The sequence below is a fragment of the Artemia franciscana genome, chromosome 13, assembly GCF_032884065.1.
Source record: "Artemia franciscana chromosome 13, ASM3288406v1, whole genome shotgun sequence".
NCBI classification, from domain to species: Eukaryota; Metazoa; Arthropoda; class Branchiopoda; order Anostraca; family Artemiidae; genus Artemia; species Artemia franciscana.
In genome coordinates, this window is record NC_088875.1 from 37,286,760 (window position 1) to 37,314,693 (window position 27,934).

The window sequence follows — 27,934 nt, forward strand, 5'->3', positions numbered from 1 at the left end:
GATGAAATATTAAATGTGTGAGCAATACCGGGGAGGGGGAGGACTTAACTTGTTGAGTGCATTTTACTATAACTATACTTAGGTGGAGCCCCCACTGGGCTGTAAATGTCCATTGATGTATATTTTGTGAACCAGTAAAACAGGACTATTTACAACATTTTTTTGCTTTTTCAGTCATGGAAAAGAGTCTAACCTTACACTGAAAAGAATTCAAATTTCAAAGAAGAAGAACAGTGTCTGTTGAAAAAGGTGAAAATGGAGAACAATGAGATGATGGGAGCATGTTATTAGGAGAGAAGAAGGAACTCACCGACACCCAACGCGATACCAATAGTCTATGGCGATGTAGAATGTAAGGTAGTTGACATAAATCAGGAACAGTTTTCTTTTATTGTTACTATTATTATTATTATAACTCGAGGCTTATTGAGTGTCTTAGATCTAAACAGGGTAATTATCTTTTTCGGTAACTTGATTGAAAGCTGAAATTTAAAGAGACTTACTCAGCTGGTAATTTTATCTTTTTTTTTTCTCATATTATTATGAGTAACTGGTGGTATCGTTCTCTGCTATTTTCTCTCAAAAGAAGTTCCACTATTTCCATTTGAACTAGGCATTAGGGGGAGGCTACTAGTTTTGGTGTGACAGGTGCACGCACTTGCAACTCTGAGAATCAATCTCTATTTAAAAGTTTTTTCATTTATGAGAAACATTAGTAGCGGGAAGTTTATTTGTTAAAATAGATATTGCAGTTCTCTATGTAATTATAACTTGAATTGAAAGTAAACGCTTTTAAGGGATCACATAGCCAAATTGTGGACGAGGGGGAAATAGCTAGGGAATCCGGAATGATCTTTTACCTTTTATCCTTGAATTAAATTACACTTTCATTTTTATGCCTAACGGAGGAAATCACAAAAATATTCATTAGAATATAAAATTACTAGTGAAATAGTTGGTGCGAATTCGCCCTTTGTTTTCAGTCAGAAAAATAATGTACATACTAAAGAATTTTGTTTTGTTGAAAGAAATTTAAAGGGGAAACATAGGATTGACTTTTTGCATTGACAGGATACGTCTGCGCATTCATAGGTAATCGATTAGTTGAAGCATAGTACTGTAACTTATAAGTCACATTTTTAAATATTCAAAATTTTTTATCGCAAAACAGAATTTTTTTAATAAATACAAACATCATGTAGATAAGATCTATCATTTTTTAAATAATTATCACAAGTCTGGCTGAGCCTAGCTAGTATTTTGAAGTCGAAACGAAAAATAGAAAAGTTGAAAAAGGTTATAAGGTTAAAACCATAAAAAAGGTTTAAAGATGCTTACACATAGAAAAATGGCAAAAGAACGCACCGTCGTTTTAGCACCAAAATGGCTATCTCAAACTTTTAATCCGATGACTTTTGGAAAAAAAGAGTGGGAAAGACCCCAGTTGCCCTCTAGTTTTTTGGTCACTTAAAAAAAGGCACTAGAACTTTTAATTTCCGTTTGAATGAGTCCTCTTGCGAAATTCCAGGACCGCTGAGTCGATACGATCTCCCCCGGGAAAAAACGAAACAAATAAACCCGCATCCATTATGTTTCTTCTGACAAAAAGCACCGTCGTTATAAAAAAAATAACAGTTAAACTAAAGATGAAAAAACATGTAAAATATTGGGCCATAGCATGTCATGAAAATTAAAACAGATTAGACTTGCAAATTCAAAAAGGGCCAATTAAAGCTGCAAAAAGGAGGAGATCAGCAAATATCGATAAACCAAAAGGAGTAAATTAGTAGGATGTTTTGTTCCTATTTGGACTGATATTAAGGCATTTTGATTTCGTATTTGAATTTGAAAAATAAGATAAGAACAGCCTGGAAGACGGTCCAGGATGGATCAGGTTTGACTAAGAAGGCTCTTTTGAGGGAATTATTATCCATGAAAAGGTTTTGTAGTGCATTTTTTTTTAAAACAGAGGCACAAATTACCTCTCCTGTTTAAGGCTAATGGTCTTTTTTGTTCCCGCCCAATTTCTGAAACAGATTCTAAGAATCTTAATAACGCCACTGCTAGTATCTATTCGATAGCAAACTCGTTTATGAGACTTGACAAAAACATAAACAAGTGGGAGAAAAAAACAAAAGATGTTTGTTTAGCAAAAGCACGTTAGATTCTACGGAGATTAATTTAAATGAACAGGTTATGTAAAAGAAAATATACCCACTGCTGAGCTAAAAATAGTGTTTTCTTTTGCACATCAATTTAAAGGGTAATCCTATATTTTTTCGCTCAGAGATTTTGATTCGATGTGCATTGAATGCAAATGGTAGAACTTGTACGAAAAGTAGACAAATCTTTTATTTTCGAGATGGGTGTCTGTTTTGAAATGTAAAGCGTGAACTCTCCCAAACCTCAACCGAGACCGAGTCCGTTTGGAAATGAAAATTGTTTGGCTATTGGGAGAACCCTTGGGTATTGAGAATTGCAAGCAGTTAGCCAGGTGGGTGAAACACCCACCTGGCTATTTTCTTTTAATCTTCAGTTCTCGAAGTCCACCAGTCCCCAAACTTAAACCTCGTCATGTTACTTCTGAATTCCTCTTTACAAATTGTGATGAAAATGAAATAAATGAAATAATTATGTGTATGAAATAACAATCCTGTGGAGTAGATGAAGTATCGTTAAAGCAACAAAAACAATTGTTATTTCTATTTTGACTCATCTGATTAATTTATCACTTGAAGAGGGAACTTTTCCAGAAAGACTTAAATTAGCCTGAGTGCTACCCCTTCACAAAGGGAAGTCAAAAAATGAACCGAGTAATTACCGATCCATTTCTATTTTACCTTTTTTTCGAAGATTTATGAGAAAGTAGTCCATGAAAGAATGTATGATTACCTCCAGGAGTAGAATCTTCTGTGCGATACCCAACTTGGCTTTCGCAAAGGACTTTCTACGGATATGCACCAGCTATCTGGAATTCAATCCCCTTGGAAATCCGGAACTCAAATAAACTTGCTACCTTCAAGCGAGCAGTGAAGGGTCGTTCCAGAAATACTGTTTAGATTTGAATATCATGCGGTCCTCCTCTTTTCGATCTTTTCTTTTATTTTCTTTTTTTTTCTTTTCTTTCTCTTCGTCACTCCCCTTTTTTCTCTTTTTTTTCTTTTTTGATAAATCCAGTTGATTCGTTGTTTCTGTTAGTTGATTGTTTAATTATTCTTTAGTTAAGTTTCTGCCCTAGTCAAGCACTTTTGTGCTTTCCTGGCAGATTATGTACATGTAATTATGTGTTTTTATTTAAATATATATGATTGAATTGAATTGAAGAATTCCTGCGAACAAAACTCTAGCACAGCTTGCATCAAACAATAAGTGCGTAATTGGTAATTTGATGTGTGTGTGTAGACTTGTTCCTGTGTTTGCGTACGTTTGTGTTTTTGTGCTCCTCAATCTCATCCTGCTAAATAACTAAGAAGACTAATCCGCCATTCCATCATAAATTTACTATGAAAAAGTAGCACATAAACAGAATTGATGGAAATAAAACTAATTTATTGGGAAGATAACAAGAGGAAAAGTTTGTGTAAAACGAAAAACTCAATGCATACCCGTACTAATGAACTTATTTTGGAAGAAATATAGCCTCTCAAGCGCATACGGGTTAAAGCACATAAAAAAGAATTTTTATTGAAATAGAAGAAAAGCGATAACAGTAAAAAGTTTGGGATTTCCCAAAAGGAATTTAAAAACCCTTGTCCATCGTATCTGCCCCCATTAAAATACAACAACGAAAACAAACAGTCCGCACATGCAAAAGTAAACTACCCAAAGAAAAAGGATGAATGTTTGAGAGGTTTTTCACTCTCAGAAATCATATACCTCAGGTGGCTAGTACCAAGCATGGCAGAAGTGTCCCAAGCATAGCGGAACTGTGAGAACAGTACTAAGAGTGAATGATCTGTGCCAAGCATGACATAAGTATCCCAAGCATGGCAGATGTCTGCTAAGTCTGATACAAGATCGTGATTTCATAGCAATCTGGGAATGTACATTATACAATTAGGCTAGTGAGTTAAGTAATTGAAAATTAAAGAGCCATTTGAAACAGACGGACAGAAAATAAAATCCTTCAATGATCTAAATGTGAAACGGTCAAACATTACTGTCTATGCATAATTGACTGAAAATGAAGAGAAATAAAAATAAATAATTATACCAAACATAAAAGAAATGGGTACTGCTATATACAAATAATTAAATCCTAAACGATTAAAAATTAAAATGAGTGCTAAAGTTAAACCAAAAAGGACACAAATTACTGCCCATAGGAGTTCGACTAGAGTTCCGTTCTAACCGTAAACCAAAATAAAAAATTGTCGCTAAATAGAATCTGTAAACCTTAATTGTTGATGTTTCCTGTAATTAGTATATTAAACACTAAATAATTATACATTACACATTCAGTTCATTTTCAATATCTTTCCAGTCACCTTGATTTTTATAGTGGTTTTTTTTTGTCAGTATTTTGGAATTAATAAGATGAAAGCTATTTTCCTTGTAATAAGATTAGGGCATTAACGTTATTTTGTGTTAGGGCGAGATGCACAAGATTTCGGAAAAAAACTTAAAGACGCTTTAATTAAATACCAAAAATGAACGAATTGTACAGAAAACGTAATAATTGTAGGAAAAACTATAAAAATCACAAATACTAAGCCCAAGTAACATACAAGAAATTTATAAGAAAAAAACTAAAATTGTTTGTATTAAATGTATTTAATATACTTCAGACCAGATAAGAAACTTCATTATTTTTGGACATTGACGAAGAATGAGACAGAAATTTATGGAGGAAAAAATAATTTTCCTTGCCAATATTTTTTAACACATTTTTTTTTATCAAACACGAAGATTTATCTATTCCAAATCAGACCAAATTATTTCTTCAAAATCACTGTTTTCATGCATTGAGTTCCTGGTAAATTCACTGTTCTCCCCCGATCCCTTCTGTGCGTTTTTTTTCTTGCTGTTCACTTCAACTCGACTCAACCTTCTTTTTTTTCCTCTTTTTATTTCTTGAGACAAGCTTGAGTCCTTCGGTTGGTGGGCTGTTGTACATTTTACAGACACAGGTTCTCTGATTTCCATATTCCTTGCAACCCTTGAGTCTAAAATTTCAGGAAGTAAGGATTCATTCCAGAAGGCTTCAAGCTTCGGAAATATTTTTTCCCAGTAGTCTTTCGATCGGTGAACTGTAATTATTTCCCAATCCTCAATAGAGTTATAAACTATTAAGTGGCATACCATTTTATCCAGTATCTCGAGTTGGCCTTGTATCTGGGCGAAATACCTGTGATTTTTTTTTAGCTGAAGACCTTCACTGGATAATTCAAGAAAAAATGCTTTAACTAAATTTTTTGACTGGGCCACATCATAAATGGTTTTGAACTCTGGTATATTATGCACCGTTTTTATCTCTATAGGTGTGCCATTAGGGAGCAGCCCATCTACAGATGCAGCAAGATACTGATACTGTGGATGCACACTGAGTCCTATTTGATCTCCCTTTACGACTTTTAAGTTGAATTTGTTTTCATATGCTTCTAGTGCCACTACTTCTAAATCTAAGCCCTTTTTCATTAGGGCAGAGCAGAATCTAGGTCCCAAGTTTCGAACTTGCTTAACAATTGGGGCAACTCTGGTGCTGTTTTTTCTGGTTGCAATTCTGTGGAAGTAACTACTAGTTATTCTCTTAGATCTTTCTTCAACCCAAGTGTCATTTTTGGATTGGCCCTTGGTACTGTTGAACAAACAGCTTATACTGGCAAAATCCAATTTTAAATTCTCGTCAGTATATTTTTGTATGGCCAAATTCATTTCATCAGAAGTCATGTCTGGCTTATTGCAATTTGGTCCATAGTCACGATTACCAAAGTTATAGTTTCTATTTTTAACTTAGCAACGTGTTTTCCTCCAAGAGCACTATAATAACTGGTCAAATTACGTTTAGATATTACACGGAGTTTAGCCGTTTTATTACAATATTTTTTGTTACGCTAGAAGGACTAAGCCCAAAAATATTTTTCCAAGCTAATTGATGCCATTTTGGACCTGAATTATAAGCAAGACTTGCTCCATGAACTCTTGCATGATATGAACCTCGTTTAGACCGGCTTATTTGCTTTCCTCCGATGAATTTAGCAACAACTGACATGTAGCTTTCAGCTAAGTTTGTAGTTGCGTCATTTCGAAGCTGCTCTGCTTTTCGACACACAATATCGACCTCTGTCATAACATCTTCAAACACGTGCAGGGGAAAATTATTCCACCGATCTTCTATTTTACTATTCACGGTCAATTCAGCAATCTTAGGACATCCAGAATCACATTTTGTGTGGTTTCCGAAAACATGGTACGGACCTCTTTTTAACAAGTTTTTCAATTCTTCTGCTGTTCCATTATTTTCAGAATTTATTTTTATCGCACCCCTTAAATTTTTGTCAGTTGCTGGATAATTCCTCTGGGAAGACATTTTGTGTACAAACCTTTTTTATTTTTGCACAAATTATATAGATGGGCTGTATAATTTTTTGTGACGTGATTTGCACATTCATGTTTCCGTGTGTTGGAACCGTAGGAAACACTTTGTTTTAGCTTATAAAAAACACTGGAATCACCGTCACCGATAAACTCTAAAAACTGTAATCCGTGCATCTCCTCACTGGAACGAAAGCCTTCAACTAGAATATCTGTTTCCATGCTCCTTGAATTTCCGTTATAATTCAGAAAGCAGAAATGATCTTTGGGAATTACTTTGGCGTTTGCAGAAGAAAAACATATATAACAGTATTTATTTTTTATGCCAACATATAACAGTTTTTTCGTAAATGCATCTATGATAACTGCAACACATCCTTTGGCCGAATAATCGTGTCCTTTGCTACGCTTATTCCAGCCTCCATCACATATCACTTTTGTCCAGTATGAGTCCTCCTTATACCTATCATCATGAATGGCTGATTTTAAGGCCTCTCGTCCATTTTCTAGTAAAATTTCCGATAAACTATTCATCCAAGCATTACCAAGCTGCCTTTCAATACAGGAATAAACTATTCGTGACATTGGTTTCACTCCAAGCACCCCGAAGAATTCACACAGTGTAGAATACCCTCCTCCACTACCCATGGCTCCCCAAACAGCCTTCGAATTCAAGCAGCCTTTAAGACTTGATTTTTTTTCGGAAAAAGCAACCTGTGTCTGGTCCGTAAAACTTGAAAGATATTCTTTTACGCTTGTTGCTGGACATTCTGGTTCACCTTTAATCCTCTTTTCCCAGTTACACTTATTACACTTAACTTTCAGTTCAGTTTTCAGGCCTTTCTTTTCTAATTGCTTTATAATCAATTTTCCGTGATCGCAACTGATTTTGTGTCTGAATGCTGAAATTACTTCAGCAAGGAAATACCTTAGATTCACAATGCAGTTTCCATCTGGAATTCCAGATAAGTCTATCTCAGTATTCGTATCGGGGCAATCAACACCGTGAGAACCACTACCGTTTCCCAATTTATTTGAATCGTCTATGAGAGGATTTGCTGAAAATTCTTCTGAAATTTTCGATCCATTTGACAAATTATCTTTATCTTGTTCTCCAAGCAGCACCTTTCTAAAAAAAAATGAAAAGAACCATAGAAAAACAAAACAGCGACCCGGCTCAATAGTAAACGAAAGTCTAAAAAACGAAATTTTGATACTAATAAATACGTCAAAAGAATCGGATTTTAATTAAATTTATTCCTACCCATCAAAAGATAAGAGCCTGAGAAAATTTGTCTTATTTTGGAAAAAAGGGGGAAACACGCCCTAAAAGTCATAGAATTGTTTTGCCAGAAGACTGATCAAGGGTGCGTGTTTATTTGTTTTTTGTTTTCTTTTTCCCAGGGGTGATTGTATCGACCCATTGGTCCTAGGGTGTCGCAAGAGGGCTCATTTTAATGAAAATGAAAAGTTCCAGTGCCCTTTTTAAGCAACCAAAAATTGGAGGGCACCTAGGCCCCCTCCCACTTTCATTTTTTTCTCAAAGTCAACAGATCAAAATTTTGAGATAGCCATTTTCTTAAGCATAGTCAAAAAACATAATAAGATGTCTTTGGGGACGACTTACTCCCCCATAGTTCCCGGGGGAGGGGCTACAAGTTATAAACTTTGATCAGTGTTTACCCTGACCTGATGCCCACTTAATTGGACAATCTGTCTTGGCTTTTTCTACAATTGGCCATGACTTGACTTTTCCCACAACTATTCCTTTTAATTAAAAGTCAACGGTTGAGGGGTTTTGGCTGAGGGGGGGGGGGGTAGAGGGGAGGGAGCTACGTTGAAGGATCTTTACTTAGAGGAATTTGTCACGGGGGAAAAGAAATTCAATGAAGGGGCATAGAATTTTCTAGCATTATTAAAAAAAACACTGAAAAAATAATAATGAAGAAGTTTTTCAACTGAAAGTAAGGAGCAGCATTAAAACATAAAACGAACAGAAATTATTACGCATATGAGGGGTTCATCTCCTCCTAAATACCTCGCTCTTTCCGTTAAAGTAATTTCAACTATATATTCTACGGACTTGGTGATTCTAGGGTCATTCTTAAAGAACCGGGAGAAAATTTAAGCTTTAGTGTAAAGAGCGAGGTATTGACGAAAGGGCAAACCCCCTCATATATGTAATACAAATATACAAAGTTCTAGGTGCTTTTATAAGTTACCAAAAATTGGAGGGCAACTAGACCTCCTCCCCCACCCCATTTTCTTCAAAATCGTCAGAACGAAAATATGAGAAAGCCATTTAGACAAAAAAAGATATGCAAATTTCGTTGAACGGTTAGCCAAATCAAAACATGCATTAATTTAAAAACGTTCAGAAATTACATAAAAAAAACAGTTTTTTTTTAACTTCAAGTAAGGAGCGTCATTAAAACTTAAAACGAACAGAAATTATTCCGTATATGAAAGGGGTAGTCCCCTCCTCAACGCCTCGCTCTTTACGCTAAAGTTTCTTATTGTTTTAAAAAGTATAGTTGTGAGAAAGAGTCAAACTTTAGCGTAGAGAGCGGGACATTGAGGGACTACCCCCTTTCATAAACGGAATAATTTTTGTTCGTTTTAATGTCGCTCCTTACATGCAGTTAAAAAAAACTTGTTTTTTTTTATTTAATGGACAAGAGGGAATGAAACTTGTATATGTAATTTTTACTTACCGGTATTTTAAATTCAGCCACCTTTTGTTGATAATTTTCTTCCTCATATCTCAAATGTCTTATTGACTTCAGTTGACAAGTCAACTAATCAGAGACACAATGCCTTGGAGGCGCAATGCCTAAAATTGGATAAGAATCCCGCCTTTTTTTCTATTGGCTGATGAACAACGCTATTAAGCCGGAAACAGGGGTAAAATAAGTAAAAAGTAAGCACATTTTGAAATTGTATTTTTCTGATTTTGCTTTCAAACTATTTATGATAGACATCAGAAATTTTCTGTAATGGTTGTAGATTATAAAATCTACATATGATCCAAAATTCCACCCTCTGGAGCCAACTTCATACCTTCTAGCAAGAAAAATGTTGAAAATTAAAATAATTTTTTGCACCGTTAAAAATAAAAATATAACAATTCTGCAACCAACATTTTTTTTTAAATACTGGCAGGATGAACTAAAAAAAAAATCTACTGTCATTTCCCATCCACTAAATTTTTATTCACCAAACTAAAATAACTTGATTTCTTTTTTTTGCACAATAGGTAAAGCATATACAGAAAAAGTGAAACCAACATTTTTTTCCTTTTTAACTCGAGTCATCAAAAAAAAAATCAGTTCAAAATCACCAAAATCGCAGAAGTTATTCATGATTTTCTATCATAGGAGAAATAGCATTGGACACAAATTAAGACCATTAGCCTTAAGTCGTTTTAAATTGAATATAATTGAGAAAAAAAGAATGGAACTTAATCTTCTTAGAAAATTATTCGCAAGGCTCTTCTTTGAATAGATTTAATATTATCTGACTTCTCACGAAATGTGATGATAGCGAACCGGAGAAACATATTGAAGATGCGGATGTAGAAATGAGGTAAAACTCCTTAACGAATCTGAAGGGGACACAAATTTTATTCAGGAGCTTCAGCTGAGGCATAGGTGCTTTAGGATACTATTGTTGAACATTCCATTTTAAATTAAAAGAAACTATGACAATTAGTAATTTCAGGGAGGATCCAGAAATTTCAGGAAGCATAGGATTAAGGAAAAAAAAGGGACTCAAAGGAAATATATTGGCATTGTCGTGGATTTAGAAGGGTTTACTTTTGTGTTTTATTCCAAGGCACCATAAAAGTACCTTGGGATGTTCCACTAGAAACAGGGAGGGAAATGGAATAATGAATCCTGTACTAGACAACTTGTGACCCATTTGATTTGAAAGATGGGGATCCTTTCGAGGAACCTTTAAAGGAGGCCCTCAGATTAGGACACCTTCAAATCTGCTGCGATTCTAATTTGCCTTTTTTTCTTTCTTTTTATGGCACTTGTTATTAACCGGTTATTTCGGAAAAATTAGAAAAAAAGTGAGGTATTTTTAACTTAAATGGGTGATCGGACCTTGATAAAATTTGATAATTATAAGGTTATTGTGTCTCAGAGCTGTTATTTTAATTACCGACCGGATCTGGCGACATTGGGGGGAGTTGGGGGGGGGGGGAGGGTTAATTCTGAAAATTAGAAAAAAAGAGGTATTTTTAACTTACGAAGGAGTGATCGGATCTTAATTAAATTTCTTATTTAGAAGCAACTCGTAACTCAGATCTCTTATTTTAAATCCCGACCGGATCCAGTGTCACTGGGGGAGTTGGGGAGGGGGGGGCACCGGAAATCTTTGAAGAGGCTTAGAATGGAGAGATCAGGATGAAACTTGGTGGGAAGAATAAGCACAAGTCCAAGATACGTGGATGACACAACTGAACCGGATCCACTCTCTTTGGGGGTGCTGGGGGGGTAATATGGAAAAATGAGGCATTTGTAACTTACGAAGGGATGATCAGATCTTAATCAGATTTGATATTTAGAAGGATCTTGTGCTTTAGAGCTCTTACTCTAAATCCCGGCCAGATCTGGTGACATTTTGGGCAGTTGGAGGGGGGAACCAGAAGTCTTTGAAAACGTGAAAATTTAGGTATCTTTATCTTACGAATGGGTGATCGGATCTTAATGAAACTTGATATATAGAAGGATCTTATGTCTCATATGCTCCACTTTCAATTCGAATTGAATCTAGAGACATAGGAGGCAGAGACATAGGAGGTTTGAGGGGGAAACAGAAATCTTGGAAACCGGAAATTTTGGAAAACGCTTAGAGTGGAGAGATCGGGATGAAACCTGATGGCAAGAATAAGTACAACGGATCTGCTATCTTTGGGGGTTTGGGGGGGGGGGTGTTAATTCAGAAAAATTAGAAAAATTGAGGTATTTTTAACTTAAGAAAGGGTGACCGGATCTTATTGACATTCGATATGTAGAAGGAACTCATGTCTCATAGTTCTTATTTGAAATATTGACCAGATCTGGTGACATTGGGGGGAGTTGGTGGGGGAAACCGGAAATCTCGTAAAAATGCTTAGAGTGGAGAGATCGGGATGAAACGGTATGAATAGAATAAGCAAATGTCGTAGGTACGTGATTGACGTAACCAGACTGGACCCGCTCTCTTTGGGGAGTTAGGAGGGGGGGTCCAGGGCTTTGGCGAGTTTGGTGCCTCTGGACGTGCTAAGACGATGAAAATTGGTAGGCGTATTCGAGACCTACACAAATTGACTGGATGAAGTCGTTTTCCCCGATTCGACCATCCGGGGGGCTGAAGGGAGAGGAAAAATTAAAAAATGAGGTATTTTTAACTTACGAGTGGGTGATCGGACTTTAATGAATTTTATTATTTAGAAGGACCTCGTGTCTCAGAGCTCTTATTTTAAATCCCGACCGGCATTAATCCTCTGATTTTCCTTTTAAATCAATACATTGATTCTTAGAATTTTGCTACAGCTCATTCCATACGACTTCTTGGCTCTTGGCTCTTACGGCCTCGTCACAAGTGCCATCTGAGCTCTTAGCTCTTGTTTTAATAGCTATGATTTTAGAAAATTTTTATTCTAATTAATTTCAAGGTGTTATTAATACCTATTTACTAATTTTTGGTGGCTATTAATATTTAAAGTGTAAAAACTTAAAAATGCTCAAAGGTTCAAAGTTTTTTTTTTGCTATGAATGACCTTACAATAAATAAATGCCTCACAGAGGTCCTGCAATCAAACAGAACCAGATTTACCTAGTTATCAGTCGTCTGCAAGACACCAGTTGATCCTGAATTAGTTGAGCTGTTGCCTGTTTTGGATTCCAAAATAGGTAGAAAAGGGTCTTGTTCTGTAAGTAGGTTGGAAAGAATATTTTCTTGTAGGCCAAATATTTGACCTAACTTAGTTTTATACAATATTCCAACCATTTACGGAGTAGTTTGGGACAAATGACTTCCTTTTATGGGTTAAGGAATACACTCCCTCTAAAAATAGCAGTTTCATGACATAGCAGGAGCCCCGCATTAAACAGAGGACGTTTTGGTAAAATTAATGTTATATTTGGCTTCATAGTAGATTTCTGACTTAACAATTGTGCCTATTTTTTAGCTACGTCTATCTTAATTACCTATAAAATAAACAATTCTTACGTCATAATATGCATAATAAATGTAGCTAACACATTTTGCATGCAAATCCGCTACTTCCCTTTTTAATTTTCACTGCATTTTCCCACCCATAACGTGTTTTTCCAGTTTTTTTTTCGTCACAGTTGATTCAATTTACAGGTAAATAAATAAATAAATAAAATATCCAATTTTAAATTAGAAAAAATTGTGACAACAATTTGTTTCAAGGCGACGCATAAATTTTAGGAGGTATATGATTAAAGAAAAGAGAGGAAGCTAAAAAAAAGGAAAACATATAATTCTTATGAAGTTTAAAGAGAGGAAGCTAAAGAAAGGAAAACATATAAATCTTATGAAGTTTAATGAAAATTTGCCAGATTTTCAAAAAAGGGAAAAGACCCCCTAAAACTATAGAATTTAAATAAAAATCACACCATCAAATTCAGCGTATCAGAGAGACCTACTAATCACGTTTCAAGCTCATATCTGCAAAAATGCGAAATTTTCTGTTTTTTTTTTGCCAGAAGAAATATCACCAATGCGTGTTTATTTTATTATTTTTTTTTATTATTTTTTTCCCACGAATGATCGTATCGACCAATTGGTCCTAGAACATAGTGAAAGGGCTCATTCGAATAGAAATTAAAAGTTCGATTGCCCTTTTCAAGTGACCGAAAGAATTGGAGGGAAACATAGTTATTAGGTTTTTCGACTATGCTGAACAAAATGGCTATCTTAAAATTTTTATCCGGTGACTTTGTGAAAAAATAAGCGCGGGAGGGGGCCTAGGGGCCTTCCAATTTTTCGGTAACCTAAAAAGGGCACTAGAACTCTTACTATCCGTTAGAATGAGCCCTATTGCGACATTCTAGGACCACAGGGTCGATACACTGAACCCTACAAAAAAACACGCATCCATGATCAGTTTTCTGGTAAAAAAAATACCAAATTCCACATTTTTGTAGATTAGATAGGAGCTTGAAACTTCTACAGTAGGGATCTCTGATACGCTGAATCTCATGGTTTGATTTTCATTAAGATTTTATGACTTTTAGGGGGTGTTTTCCCTATTTTCTAAAATAAGGCAAAATTTCTCAGGCTCGTAACTTTTGATGGGTAAGACTAAACTTGATTGCAACTGTTGGTATCAAAATTCTGTTTTTAAGAATTTCGGTTACTATTGAGCCGGGTCGCTCCTTACTACAGTTCGTTACCAGGAACTGTTAGATCAGTAGCTAAGCAGCGTTCAATCCCCATTTCTAATGATCGTTTTTACGAATTTCTTCCTAAGAAACTTGTCAAAGACTATGGGAGAATAAAATCTAGCAGAATAAATTCTGCTAGACTTAGGTTATCGTAGTAATTTGAGCGTCTTAGATGAAGATGTTGGCGAAATTAATGATTATTGGAGTTTTTGGGAGCTTGAGGAGCCAATAGCCAACATGTTTTAAAATTAACCTTAAGAAGGCTAAGTTTCTTGAACTTTGAAGAAGTGAAGATGAAGAGGTAATGTTGGGAATCGAGAAGGTCGATCAAGGGGATAACTTCACTTACCTAGGTAATGTTATCGACAAGACGGGTAGAAGATTGAAGGTATTAACAGTAGAATAGCCAAGGCCCAGTATATTTTTCTACTAAGTAGAAACAAAAGTTAGGAATAATTAGAAGATAAGTCAGTCAATCAAAATCAGACTATTAGAAGATACAGTGATGACAATGGTCAAGTATAGCTGTGAAACGAGGGCGCTCGAAAACACGACGCAAGGTATATTAGGTGTTTTCCATGGAATTGAAAGATGAAAGATTACCAAAGATCGTCCGTTTTGACTAACCATCCAGGGCCAAAAAGAAGCAGGCTTTCATCAAATTAGGTGAGAGGTTTGAAGGAAAAATAAAAGAGAAATTAGAATTTCTTGGGAGAGTTTAAAGAGGGAAGCTGTAAATAGATCGTGATGGAGTTGGACTTTGCGTAGCTGTCAGGAGGCTTGGGGCTAGATGAATTTTGTAATATTTGTAACAGTAAAGAATCCGCAAAATGTTTCATGAATTTTACCTCCTAAGAACTTTGTTCCCCCACCGTGAAAAACGCGTTCTATTATGGAACGAGATGCTTCCTAATTATTTGAATTTTTACTCAAAAATGAATTTATTTGTAGAAAGCCTATCTGATTCAGGTTTTGTGTGGCGACATCGCTCTGATTTATTTACCTATCCTTGGAAAAATAAGCACTTTAAGGGAGCAACAATAACTTCTTTCTGTTTTGTCCCTTTCTGTTTTGTCCGTTTGAGAAGGAAGTTTAAGAACAACATGATTTGACGAAATGCAAGTTTGAACATGTACTTAGTACTTTTTCTTTTGGTATCCTTTATTAATTGTTGATGATAGCGACAAACCATATATTGACGTGACAATAAGCAAGAGATATCTTTTGCAACAAGTACGCAGAATTCTAATTCCTGGGGATAAAGGAGGGAGCTACTTATAGAGAAGTATTGAGGTTATATTTAGTTCCGAACGTCGTTTGTGGGTTATGGATTTCCTCCTCAGATTTTTCAATCCTCCACTTAGATTTTAAAATCCATCTGTTCTGGTATTTTTCATTAAAAGATATGGAAAACAAAAAAAAATCCTCCCCATTGTAAATGGTGGATATTGTTTTTTTGGGATAAATGTGGCGGTGCATTCGCTATTTACATAAAGACAAGGTATCTATGCAAGATACTTTAAATAGATAATGTTTTTTGGTTAAATTTGGAGGCGTATTCGTTACTTAGATAGCAACTAGGTAACGTCCCTTTTATGCTTTTTCCAAATATAAAAATCGTTTCAATCGCAAATAAACCCCTTCCCTAATATACATTGTCTAAACTGTCGTAATATTCGTCAGTTTCTCCTTAAAGTTTCCCTATTGTACGTATCTGTGAACTTCAAATGAATCAGCTTAATGAATTAAAAATTTCAAAAAGTCCTCGATTTCAAGTGTTTATTTTTGAAAGACTACGGGTATCTTTGGGATTAATATGCCATCGTTTGAAATTGTGACTTTAGAAAGTTTCCGGGATATTCTGTACTGGACTGGACCAAGAAAATATTTCATTAATTTTTGCGAAACTTTGTGCAAGCAATTCAGGTCTTAAATATATAAAGCCGTCACCTATCGTGTTTGTAACTCGTGCAATGCTCTTTAAGAGCTAAAGTATTGTATGCATATTTCTTCAGTACATACACTACCGTATCAAGGTGTATTAGTTCAAGAATTACATTTGTTTTTAACTTGGAAAAAATTTTCTTTCTGACACCATTTTGTAACTCAAGATAAGTCAATTTTTGTTCGCTTACAAACATAAAAAGAGGCTATGAAATGAAAAAGAAAAGAAACAAAATGTAAGTCACAAAAAAAGATGAACTTTTATACTATTTAAGATAGACTTATTGGGTATCTTAGATCTAAATAGGGATATGATCTATTTTCGCAACGTCATTGAAAGATGAAACTCAATTAGATATAGTTGGCTGGTAATTTTATCTTTTTTTATTTTATCATATAATTATGAGCAGTAGCTGGTATCGTTCTGCTATATTCTATCAAAAGAAGCTCCTTTAGACATTGAATTCAAGCGTGATAAGCTATAAAATATGTGGGGCAATGACGGGGGGGGGGGAGGAGAAGCTCAGTTTAGTGAGTACACGTTTGTGTAAATGCACTTTAGTTGATCCCCCATTGAGCTGTAAATGTTCGTTGATGTATATTAAGTGAACCAGTAAAGCGGTATTGTTTAATTTCCAACAATTTTGTGCCCTTTTAGTCGAGGAAAGAGTCACTGTAAATTGGAAAGAGTCCAAATTTCGAAGAAGAAGAGCATCTTTTGAAAATGTCGAAAATTGAGAACAGTGATGATGACAGCATGTCTTTTGGAGAGAAGAAGAACCTCACCAAAACCCAATGCGATGACATTAACGATGCAGAATATGAGGTAGTTGACATAGGTCGGGAAGACGTTATTTTAATTTTTGGATAACTTGGGATTATTGGGCGTCTCCTATCTAAACAGGGGTATAAACTTTTTTGTTAAGTTGATTGAAAGCTGAAACTCAATTAGACGTACTCGGCTGGTAATTTATCTCTTTTTTTCAATTTACCGTATTATTTTGCGTAGCAGCTAAAATGGTTTAGTGTCTCCTTATGCATAAGGGAGTCGCAAAGTGCAGAGACTAGTTTCTGAACTAATGCATTCCAATTCACAGGGTAAAATGCTTTTGGGAGATTTTAAATGGAAATTAAATTAAGCCAGGCATAAGTTTCTTTTTAAGAATTTTTCTAGTGACATCGAGAAGATGAACTAGCTAATTAAAGTGGATTTGAGGTTCCCAAATCGCCTCAGGCGTGTAAGGAGAAGGAATATTTCCTTCAGCATGTCAGCAACAAATCCTTCATATAGTTTTAAGAAGTGAGGAGAGGGGACGAAGCTTCCTTTTTTTCTTAGCTTTCTCATTCTTCTTTCAATCTTTAACGGAGAAATAATGGGAACAAAAACAAAAATTGTATTAGCTATTATTGAATTGGATAAAAGGTCCCAGAAAATCCCTAAGACAGCTATCAAGTCCCCTTTTGTAAAGTAGTCTTCAAAGTGTGTAAGTGAAATTTACAGTCCTGAAAAGTGCATAATACTTTCAGAGTCTTAGTCTAATTAATGATAATGGACGAAAAGGTTTGACGCTCTTGGTCTCGAGAGTCACTTAAACTCCCAGGCTTTTTGTTTTCGTTGTTTAGATATATATTACTGGAGGTTCGGCATTAAATCTCAGCTTTATCTTACTAGACAAATAATATCACCGAAGTAGCCTTCGATCTTCGGCCTGTAGTAACTTAAAATAAGATTTGAAAATAATAGTGCTAAATTAATGCTCATTTTAACAAAATCAAGGAATAGTAACTGTTTGCCACAACAGTCTCAAAATTTATCTTTCGGAACTCATTGTTTTGGAGTTGCTTATACCCTCTTATATACTGGTTAGTGACCAGAAAATGGTCGGTTACTAAAGTGGTTGCCATTGAGTTTTTCTTATTTTTGTAACTTGATAGATGAATATCAACAAAAAAGAAACATGAGAAGGATGCACATGGAAAGCTAACTGGTTAGATCCTCTTAATATTACCCATGTCCTTCCAGAAGATGGATTTTTGTGAGATCGGTGTGAATATCAATTGTGGTGTTGATTGTGTCATTTTTATGGCAAACAACAACTGGATCATGTTTCCATTGATCTTTTCTTTATGTCAGGAAGGTTCTGAAAGATGTTTTTTACGTAAAAAAGTCCCTAAACTTCCTATTATTGACTCCTTTAACATTTGGCAGCCCTGTAGTAGCGGAAGGCTTTCTATAATAGAAGTATAGAACCTGTTCAGGTTATTGACGGTAACTTTGAAGTGGTTCAGGTAGATGGAAATGAAGCTGGTCCGGTTTCCTACCACAAAACTTCTTACTCTTAGAAAATCAATATTTTTATTTGCTATTAAAAACTCATGACATTATTTTTATACTAAAATTGGTCGAAAATTTACGAATTTTTCTAAGTTTACTGTATTCCGTTAGCGTCATCAATTTCTAATTCCTAAAAAACTTCAATTTCTTCCTAAGTATTATTTTAGCCGATTGATTGATGTCTTATCATTGGAGCAGTTTTGCTTCTTTTTTTTCTGGGGAAACAATTGGCTTTTTAATATTTAGTTTTTTATCGAAAACCTCCATTTTGCATCAAGATTTTGTAAATGAAAATATCATGCTTTCATCTACGTAACGAAAAGCTGAGGGAGATTACACTTAAAAAAAGTTAATAAACATGAAAAAAGGTGTTTTCTTAGTTTTGGTATTTGAAATATTGACAAATAAAATTCTCAAATAGAAAGAGAAAGTAATTTTTCTTGCAAAATCAAACAAAACTCAGCAACATATTAAATTGCAAGGATTCCCGTAAAAGGTATCAATCCATTTAATCTATAATAGATTTAAATAATACGTATTATTATGTGTTTATCATCCATTTTGTCCAAAAACTAGAGTAAAAGAAAATCAAATTTAAACCGAAATCATGGAATATATTTTTTCCCAAAATTTAAAAAAATGCGTACTCTTGTCTCTTTGCAATTTGTTAAGCGTGTGATTAAGCTACAAAAGAAGTGGAGACAGGAACTTAGATACCGCTTCCAAATGGATATTTTAGGCTTTGATCTTTTTCCCGTTGGCCTCGTTTACCAGCCTAAGATTAACAGTTGATTAACAGTTCTGAACTGGACTTTACAACCGGAGTGGTTTGTACACTTCTGGCATATAAATATCATACGTGTCGACATACTGACTGAGGGAAAAAATTACCCAGAACATCTAGCTTTGAACTTTAGATAAGATAAGATATTTATTCCAAGAAGATCTCTTATCACAAGCCCTTAAAGGGCCGAATTCGGACTTCGGAGTCGACAAAATACATGGTTGCACTAACAATGCAAAAAAACAACGGAAAATAAAAATCATAATGAATAATAAATTATGAGTCAATAAATAAACTGTAATAAGTTAATTAAAAAGTTAAAAACCGCTCAAACTAAGCTTGAACAAAATACAAGTCAGAAAAAAAAGGAAGGGGACAAAATGAGCAAATAATACACTAAAAAGAGTCCAAAAAAGCACCAAAAAAAGAGAAAGAAATATAAAACACACACAAATTAAAAGGGAAACTAAACCAAAACAGGGGGGGGGGGTGTAACCAAATAACCACAACAACCTGGGCAGCACCTCACCAACTAAAAAAGGGAGAAACTAGTTGGATATTTTATTCATTTTTTCTGTGATGAAGGGGACAAAAGTTTTTTCATATCTGGAAGTAACGCAACGGATGAGGGACAAAACCGGAATGGGCTCAGAAACAGCTCGAGGCAGTCGTAATCTGGATGGGGAGTGACATTTGTGGAAAATACTTTCCGTCCGAGCGCTCGTTATTGCATTTTAAAACGTGGTCAGTGACTGACTGAAGACGGGAAAAGTACGAACTATTTTCTCTAGTCTTGCATATATGTGTATGAAGGATCCCCATACGACAGTAAATGATTCCTCCAGATCTTTGTGCTAAAAATAACTTAGATAATTTTCTAAATTTCACAAAAAAAAGACATTTTGGTCATATATGCAGTGGCAGTGAACGTCATCTTTAGTATTATTACTACTATTACATACTACGTCAATGAATATTAATACTAACGGCGGTCACTCCATTTGTTCCCGCAATATCCATTTTTTTGTGAATTTTATCACTGTCTATCTAAAGGATTTATCCCTATTAGAACTTTTATTTATTAAAAAAAAAACTATTGATTCACCCGAATTTAGAATGATAATACTGAAAGAATCAAACAGAACAATAGCCAGTGCCATTATAGAGGGGAGGGAAAGATAAGGGGTAAGCAATGATTTTATTTTAGGTGAAATGTTTGGGAAATTGCAGATGGTTTCTTATGAAGGATAGTTGGAAATGTTGCTAGAATTAATCGTAAAGTCACCTATGTTTCGCAGAAAAGAAGAGGGGTTTTACAAAAAGTATAATGAAATTTAAAGGAAGGTTAAGAAATTCACTTTTCTTACATGCCAGGGTTTTTTGTTTTCTTTGTTTAGATATGTATTACTGGAGGCTCAGCATTAAATCTCAACTTGATCTCAATAAACTGATAAATTCACCAAAGTGGCCATTGATGTCAAATCCTTACGTACCTAATCTGTTTGTCATTGTTGCAGTGGTATCTGTAATTTAGTAAAGGACGATCTTAAGCCCGTAGAAACTAAAAAAGACTTGAAAAAAATAATGTTAAAAAAAAAACTGGGAGTAGTAACTGTTCTTCACAGCAGTCTCTAAATCTATCTTTCGGAGCAGTTTTTTCAGCATTTGCTGATAACCACTTCTGAAGAAGTTTAAAGAAAACAAAGCCAAATTAAAGAAAGGAGGTTTTTGAAATGTCGCGGTATGTGAGGATTTTCTGGTCAGTAACTGAAGTGTTTACCATTGTAGGTTTCCCATTTTTGTAACTTAATAGTTGAAGACTAAGAAAAAAAGAAATATGAGAATATCCACATGGGAAGCTAATTGGTAAGATCCTCTTAATATTACCCATGTCCTTGCAGGAGATGATGGCACTACAGACACTTTTGGATGTCCGTCGAGAGATTGGTGTGAATATTGAGTTTGGTGTTGATTGTGTCATTTGCATGGCAAAAAACAACTGGATCATGTCTATTGTTATTTTTTTAAGTTAGGAAGTTTTTCTGAAGGTCCTTTTTTCCGCAATAAAGGCACAAAACTTCCTATTATTGACTTCTTTAACCTGTGGCAGCTCTGTAATAGTGGAAGGCTTTTTATAATATGAGCGGGGAACCTGCTAAGGCTATTGGCGGTAACTTTGGGTGATTTAGGTTGATTTAAATTAAGCTGGTCTTTTTTACTACTACACATCTTTTATTCTAAGAAAATAAATTTTTTCGTGTTTTATTGAACAACTTATGACCTTAGTTCAGAATAAAATGGGGCCGATATACGAATTTCTTTCTTACTTTTCTGCACTCTATTAACTTCATCAATCTCTATTTCCTGAAAACTCAAGTTTCTTCCTAAGAAGTGTTTAAGTGGATTGATTGTTGTCTTTATCACTGGAGCACTTTTTGATTTTTTTTTTCTGGGAAATAATAATTTAGCTGTTTATGGAAAACAGTAATTTTGCATCAAGATTTTGCAGACTGAAAATATCAGACCGGTCTTTGGTATTCAGCCCCGTAACAAAAAGCTGAGGGAGATAATGCTTAAAATAAATTAATAGAAATAACATAAAAATGATACTTCCTACATTTTCCGTTAAATTTATGAGTCAAAGAAGTAGCTTTTGATAATGTTCTAGCGAATTTTCGAGTGTCGTGGTCTTTAGACCCTAGCAGCAAAGTATGAAAAGTAAAGCGGATACTGAAAATAAACAAATAGAAGTGCATGCGCGAAATGCGTTGGGGGAGGGGGGTTCCAGGCGTGTGTGATAACAAAATTATGAAGATTTTATAATGTCAACAATTGTTTATCATTTCAAATAATGAAGTGTTTTTCTGTTTCCCTTTCTTTAGTTCACTCCTAGAAATAAATATCATTTTAACGAAGGAATAATATTTAAAATCCAGGAACATACGAAATTAAAGCATACAAAGGAGTGAGTTTAAATCATTAATATTGGAAATAAGTTCCTCCCCCCACCCTCCTAATTATCCTTCTATTTAATTTAATCCATTAATCGCTTTCAAGTTCATATTTTTCTCGTAAAGTTAGTTGCTTCTATCGCTAGATTTGGTTTTATGGCTCAATTGTTTTTTCCGTCTTTTTGACTTCTGAAAATGTGGTAGTCATTTTTTTTTACTATTTTTGTTGTTGAAAAAGCGAACGATTATTTGTTCAGTATTTGGGCTTTCTAGCGAAATGCATGTGAAAGACGAACATACTTTTACTGTTTAGAAAAGGTAGAGATTGATGCAAGTCAAAGCAACGTCATCTGTCAAACCCAAAGCTTTTTTTTTGCTATACTTCAGTAATGTTCTGTCTTTTTGGCGATTCGTGAAACACTAGAACCCCCCCTATTTTTATAGTTTATATTCCATTTGGTTTCATTATATTTAAATGAAAGTGAAAATCGTTAATATACAGGGTTTGCCATATACAGTCAGATATGTAAGGCCCTTTTTAACGCTGAAGCATAATTAGATGCTAATCAGTTTTATTCCGTGTTTGTTTTTTTGCCCCTGGGTACTTCTTTTTTCCTCAGAATTAATTGGTGACACAGTGATTTTACTGAAAGAGGTCTAGAAATACGAATAATTTGCTTTCTAAGCGGATTTGATATTGAGGTGACTCTACCAAATTTCGAAAATGTATTGCTCATTGCAGGCAAAGCTCTTTGCGAGGTGAAGATAGTTTTAAAGCCAAAATCCCATAAATGAATAATTTTTTTATAATTTGATGGAAAAATTGTTCCCCTCAATCTTGCACTCCTCTTCATGGTCAGCCTTAGTGCAATTAGTCTTTGTACACTCAGTTCAACTAATCTGATGCTAGAGCTTTCAATCTTTTTCAATTTCCATTCTAAAAACGTGTCTGCAAGGCCGACAGAAGTTTGGCTGGGTTCCAAAATGGGTCTAGTCAGTTCTGCGAAATTTTGTAATATGGTCGAAAATTGACTGCAAATTGAGCGTCTACATCCTGGTTCGGCTCAAAGAACAGACTCACTTTAAAATTAAGCGTAGCTCAAGCTGCCCCTAATCCTTTTCCAATATAAAATCCATAGAAGAATGAAGATTTTGGATAAATTTCCAATGCGTCTACTAACATTAATTAAAAACTGCGGTAAAATTCTAGATGAGACTCAGAATTGCAATGAAAACTCGGCCAATTGAAACTGGAATGCCAGAAAGATTTATTGTTTCTTTCTGAAGCCTTCTGTTAGAACTGTTTGATATGGTTGAAACAATAGGTGTTACTTAATGCGGATCAAATCTGGCCTATAGTGGCCTGGATTTAAAAAATGCATAAACAGGTGTTTTACGAGAAAAATTACCATTTTTGCTTATTCAGGAATGGTATCTATCTTTTAGCTAGATTTAGTAGTAAAATATTACTTTGAGAAATAAATTAATATACATTTTTTTAAATGCTATTAGTCATCCGAAGTAAATCTCAAAATTACTTATCAGTGTTACGTTTTAATAATAAATATTTTTTTAGGCTAGGAAAAGGCAGTGGAGAAAAGTTTAAAAGGCAGTCACTTTTGGAATCGCGTTTTGAGAAAATTTGATGCCAATTTTGGAAGTCTCATAGACAAGTTTCAGGTAATAAGTGTGGAGAATCTTCACTTTTCATATCGACAACATTGCGTAACAGAACTGACTCAAACGCTTTAAACGTTCAGCCCTTGCACGCTTGTTATTTTGTTATCAGAATGAAGAAATATTTTTTACTTCTATAACTCATTTATTGTGATGATTGGAAAACTGGATTATATCAAAGTTCAATAGACAAGAATATTTAAGATTAACAAAAGCGTATTTATTGCGCTGAAACTGAACTGGGTGAGGGAAGGGGTGTTGAGATATTTTCAGATATGCTTTTTTCCATTGTAAGGGTGGGCATAACGGGCTTATTCGATTGAAAAAAGAAAGTTATAATGCCTTTTGAAGAACCAAACGGGTCTAGAGATTAACCAGCCACCCCTGACGATTATATATAAAAATAATTATCTCTGCAATTTCTTGAGAAAACTAAACTTTACCAGCTCTTGTATGCATGAACTTCTTCAGTAAAAACTCCCTTCTTTACAAATTTTAAGAGGCTGGTTGCCCAACAGTTGCTTGTGATAATCTCTTGTCATATAAAGATATAATTGACTTTTCTTTCATTTCTGTCCCTGACAAATTTCATTTATTCTCTCATAGTAAGCTTTGCTATTCTTAATTTGACTTCCTTTTAATTTTTATATTTATTTACTCATCAACCAGGCTAGTTAACCCCCCGCCCCTTGAAAGTCGATATACGTCTTTATTTCTATATGTTCTAAGTTCTCTATTGCTTTTAACTTTTCTTTGAACTTTTAATTTTATTGATTATATAATAAATACATAATAGAACTCTGTATTAATACTCTCGAAGAAAGTCGTTCGTATCATAAGCTCAGATCTTCTTTCTGATCGTCTTTACGCGACTGAGAAGACGAGACAGATGTGATAAATCAGAACATACAAAATGGAGGGTAATAAAAACAGCTATATGCCTTGTTTGGGCTGCATCTGCCAATAGTAGAATAATATTTGTAGGCATGAGTATATAATCAGTCAGAGGTAATAGATTCCGAGATTGCTTCTGCTTGATTTAGACTCTTATTGATTGGAGAGCATTGTTGAGTGGAGATAATCATACGATAAAGATTAGGCCAGGATCGCAGAAGGCCTTCATTCAACTGGAGTTCCCAGTGACTTCTTGATTTCTGGTACTAAGCCGGCTTAAGGGATTTGTGTTGATTTGAGAAGAACTCTTAGTTTCTGACCTGCATTGGCTAGGACTGATTACTTTTCTTGATTGTATTAAAATTCTACTGATTTAAATAAGACGAAACTTGGAATGTTCCAATGTTAAGAAATTTCTTCAATTTTAAATTTTTGTTTGACCAATTTTGGTTGAAATAACGAAACAGTTAAGTCTTTCTCTGGTTGGGAAAGGGTTAGTAATAGAATGCTAGTATTGGAGCAAACAGTTCGTGGTAACGAACTGTAGTAAGGAGTGACCTGGCCCAATAATAACAGAAAGTCTAAAAAATGGAATTTTGATATCAATAGTTACATTAAAAGAATCAAATTTTTACGCTGATTCTAAATAGACAAGTTTCATCAAGTTTAGCTTTACCCATCAAAAGTTACGAGCCTGAGAAAATTTGCCTTATTTTAGAAAATAAGGGGAAAACCACCCGAAAAGTCGAAGAATGTTAACGAATATCACATCATCAGATTCAGCAACTCAGAAAACCCCACAGTAGATGTTTCAAGCTCCTATATACAAAAATGTGGTATTTTGTATTTTTTGCCTGAAGACTGACTACGGATGCGTGTTTTTTTTTCTTTTCCCCAGGGGTGATCGTATCGACCCAGTGGTCCTAGAATGTCGCGAGAGGGCTCATTCTAACGAAAATTAAAAGTACTAGTTCCCTTTTTAAGTGACCAAAAAAACCGGAGGGCACATATACCCCTCCTTATTTTTTTTATAAAATAAGTTTTTTTCCTTATTTTATCCTCCTAATTTTTCTTAATCCACGCCTTTCTGCATAATGCAGTTCAGTAAGTTTCTTTTAATTTTAACCGAGATAATTTTAATTTGGGGTCGCTAGTGGCTTATCCCAGTATACTATGGTATCATTTACTGTGTATTTAGGGAACCAAAGGCATATTAAAAACATATGATTCAGCGAATATAACGTTGCTATACAATTTTGATAATATATTTTACCATTTAAACTTATTTATGTTTCCTTTATGGCTTCTTATGTCTGTGGCTTTGATAACATGATTAGATATCGGTCAATATGACAACTTTTGAAATGTCACTGCCAACGGAGAGGAAATTTACGCTCTAAAGCTTAATCACTTCCTTCTTCTTAATTTGCCAAAAAGTTGATAGTTATACGTAAATGCAGCATTTTATAGGATTTTACTGGGTAAATCCCAAAACACCTTTTGTAATATAAGAAAAAAGACTTATTTCACACTTTTAGAACTCCTAAAACTTTTGGCAGATAATTCACCCTCTAAGATTGGTTTAAGGGGTATCCCATCCCGTCCTTCAGCTAAAAACGAAATTATGTTTCAAAACCGAAATTTTTCCAAATGTTCTTATGGCACTTGGTATTAACCAAGTGACATATAGCAATCGCCAATTCTGTCGGTCTGTCTGGGTCTGTCGGTCCCGGTTTTGCTACTTTAGGCACTTCCAGGTAAGCTAGGACGATGAAATTTGGCAGGCGTATCAAGGACGGGACCAGCTTAAATTAAAAATAGTCTTTTTCCCAATTTGACCATCTGGGGGGGAGTGGGGGCCGGTTAATTCGAAAAAAATAGAAAAATTGAAGTATTTTTAACTTACGAAAGTTGATCAGATCTTAATGAAATTTGATATTTGGAAGGATATCGTGTCTCAGAGCTGTTATTTTAAATCCCGACCGGATCTGGTGACAGCGGGGGGGATATGGGAGGGGGAAACCTAAAATCTTGGAAAACACTTAGAGTGGAGGGATCGGGATGAAACTTGGTGGGAAAAATAAACACAATTCATAGATATATGATTGACATAAACGGAATGGATCCACTCTCTTTGGGGTTGTTTGGGGGGGGGGGGGTATTTCTGAAAAATTAGAAAAAATGAGGTATTTTTGACTTACGAACGGGTGATCGGATCTCAATGAAATTTGATATTTAGAAGGATATCTTGTCTCAAAGCTCTTATTTTAAATCCTGACCGGATCTGGTGACATTGGGGGAAGTTTGGGGTGGGGGAACCTAAAATCATGGGAAACGCTTAGATTGGAGGGATCGGGATGAAATTTGGTGGAAAAATAAGCAGAAGTCTTACATACGTGATTTACATAATTGGAACGGATCCGCTCTATTGGGTGGGGGGGGGGGGGGGTTAATTCTGAAAAATAAGAAAAAAATTCGTATTTTTAACTTACGAAGGAGTGATCGGTTCTTCATGAAACTTCATATTTAGAAGGACCTCGTAACTCAGATCTCTTATTTTAAATCTCAACCGGATCAAGCGTAATTGGGGGGGAGGGGGCAGTCGGGGGGGGACCGGAAATCTTAGAAAATACTTAAAGCGGTGAGATCTGGATGAAACTGGATGGGAAGAATAGAGACCTGTAAAAGATACGTGACTGACATAACCGGACCGGATCTGCTCTCTTTGGTGAAATTGGGGGAGGGGGGGGGGTAATTTGGAAAATTGAGGTATTTGTAATTTACAAAAGGGTGACCAGACCTTAATGAAATTTGATATTTAGAAGGATCTTGTGTTTTAAAGTTCTAATTTTAAATTCCGACCAGATCCTGTGACATTGGGGGCAGTTGGAGGGGGAAACCGGAATTCTTGGAAAATGTGAAAATTGGGGTATTTTCATCTTACGAATAGAATGAAACTTGATTTTTAGAAGGAATTCATGTCTCAGAGCTCTTATTTCAAACCCCGACCAGAACTTTTGACATTGGGGGGGGGGGGAATTGGAGGGGAAATCTTGGAAAAACACTTGGAGCGGAGGAATCGGGATGAAGCTTGGTGGATAGAATAAACAAATGTCCTTGATACGTGATTGACAGAATCGTACTGGATTCGCTCTCTTTGGAGGAGTTGGGGGGAGGGGTTCAGTGACCTGGCGAGTTTGGTGCTTCTGGACGTGCTAGGACGATGGAAATCGGTAGGCGTGTCAGGGAGGTGCACAATTTGACTTGATAAAGTCGTTTTCCCAGATTCGACCATCTGGGGGGCTAAAGGGAGAGGAAAAATTAGAAAAAATGGGGCATTTATAACTTACGAGTGGGTGATCGGATCTTAATGAATTTTGATATTTAGAAGGACATCGTGACTCAGGTC

The 27,934-nt window shown here is 35.2% G+C and overlaps 1 long non-coding RNA gene across 5 annotated transcripts in view; it reads left to right on the forward strand.

The window, feature by feature from the left end:
• LOC136034888 (uncharacterized) overlaps positions 1–27,934 on the forward strand; it is a 48,953-nt gene that overhangs the window by 14,980 nt on the left and 6,039 nt on the right. The window contains exons 3-5 of one of the 5 annotated variants that reach the window (XR_010619273.1): positions 175–357; positions 16,543–16,723; positions 23,531–23,634. This is a non-coding gene — a long non-coding RNA (uncharacterized LOC136034888). Of the gene's footprint in view, positions 1–174; positions 358–16,542; positions 16,724–23,530; positions 26,231–27,934 lie in introns of those variants that run through there. The other 4 variants (XR_010619276.1, XR_010619277.1, XR_010619274.1 and 1 more) reach the window with 4 other exon arrangements.